Source organism: Chrysochloris asiatica, unplaced genomic scaffold, assembly GCF_000296735.1.
Source record: "Chrysochloris asiatica unplaced genomic scaffold, ChrAsi1.0 scaffold00087, whole genome shotgun sequence".
Taxonomy (NCBI): Eukaryota; Metazoa; Chordata; class Mammalia; order Afrosoricida; family Chrysochloridae; genus Chrysochloris; species Chrysochloris asiatica.
In genome coordinates this window covers 6,759,852-6,761,966 of record NW_006408605.1, presented here as the reverse complement: position 1 = coordinate 6,761,966, position 2,115 = coordinate 6,759,852, and the positions used below count along the sequence as shown (strand labels likewise).

At 38.0% G+C, this 2,115-nt stretch overlaps 1 protein-coding gene across 1 annotated transcript in view; it reads left to right on the top strand.

The window, feature by feature from the left end:
* NME5 (NME/NM23 family member 5) overlaps nt 1-2,115 on the top strand; it is a 54,402-nt gene that overhangs the window by 3,860 nt on the left and 48,427 nt on the right. The gene's annotated exons all lie outside the window — the stretch shown is intronic.

Below are 2,115 nucleotides of genomic sequence, written 5' to 3'. Positions count from 1 at the left end.
AGAGAAAAAGAGGAAGACCCCCAACGAGATGGATTGGCCAGGTGGCATCATTGATGGACTCAAGTGTGGCAGCGGTAGTGAGGTTGGCCCAGGATAGAACGTTGTTTTGTTCTGCTGTGCATGGAGTCGCTATGAGTCAGTTCCGACTCGATGGCACCTGACAACAACAACAACAACAACCTTGAGATTAGCAGCCTGTTTCATAACATGATATAGGGTTTCCAAGGAGTGTCTAGAAGGTTTGAGCCACCAACCTTGTGGTTAGCAGTCCAATGCTTAATGCCCATTAATTGTAAGTGAAATATTAAATATAAACACAGATACTTGACATTTTCTCTAGTCAGCAATAAATCTCAGACCAAAGAAGGCTAGGGTGTATTGGATGCTTTAAAAACAGTTTTATTATAGTTGGTAATCCATTGAACTTGAGGCTTTCTTGTCCCTTCTATGAAAAATGAAGTGTCCTTTCAGTAGGTGGCAGTGTTATCTTTGTTAAAACCTAAAGTTTGCATTCCCGATAGTATCTGATTACCACTGTATCTTCTTGTGAAATATTTGGCTTAATCCCCCCAAATTGTACCTGATATAAATTTAAAAGCAACTAACAGAATCATTAATTCAGTATCAACATTATCTTGTTAAGAGTTGTTGAGTTGTTTCTAACTCAGCAACCCTGTATAGTGTTTCCAAGGAGGGGCTTGTGGATTTGAATTGGTGACCTAGCAATGCTTATCCTACAGCGTCACACCAGGACTCCTTTAGTTAACTTGTTGCTGTTGTTAAGTGCTGACCCATAGTGACCCTGTACAGGGTTTCCAAGGAACAGCTGGTGAGCTTGAACCACCGACCTTGCAGTTCAAACGACTTTGCAGTCTGATGCATTAGCCTATGCACTATTAATTTAGTTAAACATAAACTTAACTTTTTAAAAATCATGCTGCACTAGTTAACCACCCATACCTCCCAGCTGATTCAGACAAGTAGTGATGCATAGGGTTTCTGAGGCTGTAAAGCTTTGTGGGAGCAGAAAGCCTCATTTTTCTCCCATGTGGTAGCTGGTGGGTTTGAACTACCAACCTGTGGTTAGCAGTCCAATGCTTATCTTATAGGGCCACCAGGGCTCTTTGTATTCACTAGCTGACCTGCATAAGGTAACTTTACCTGCTTGTAATAAGAGGCTACATTGTGACAGATGAGATTTAATTTTCAAACCTGCCAAATGGAAAAGCCATCCATTATACATGTTGTTGTTAAGTGCCGTTGAGTCGGTTCTGATCCATAGCGACCCTATGTAGGGTTTCTGAGGAGCAGCTGATGAGCTTGAACTGCTGACCTTGCAGTTCAAAATCCAATACGAATCATAAATACTGGCTTGTCTTCATTTTAAATAATAGAATCAAAGACTGAAGTAAATCACATCCTGCTATATAATTCCTCAAATTTCTCCTACTTCTTGGCTGAATTTTCATATGAAAACAAAAGTCAGCACCTTTTTCATAGTAATGTGTCCTTTGTTGAGAATGTTATGCTTTTCCATTAGAGCTTGTTCATAGCAATGTTTAGTCACCTAGGAACGCATCTTCCCAAGCTTCTTGTTTTGGGTAGTGTAGAACTCTTACTATAAAACAAGCAATTTTATCAAGATTCTGAAAACCTGAGGAAAAATTATAGTACTGGAAGGGGCATTAAGAAGTAAGTCACTAGATTAAAATTCATATTGTGCTCTCAGGAAAATCTAGCCTGTTTTAGAAAAATGGATTTCTGCCTTCATCATGCAGAGTTATAGCTTAAACATAGCAACTTACTCCCATGCTTCTCCACCCTTACTACATACAGTAAGAGTTCTTCTTTAATGTCTTCTTTGAACCCCTGTCTTATATTTTTGTTATATTTTCCCTTCTGATTTACTTTTAGTGGAATTGGAAAACAGCAGTATCGATGATATTTTTAAGCATTCAAACAGCAACAAACAGCTCTTCAGAGGAAAGCATGATACTTTTGAAACTGAAAGAATGATTTACTCAGCTTTCATTATTTTTTAAATTTATGGATTCATTTTCATAGTCTCATTTATAAAGAAAAGAATATTTGTCCAAAATAAAGTTTCATTTATTT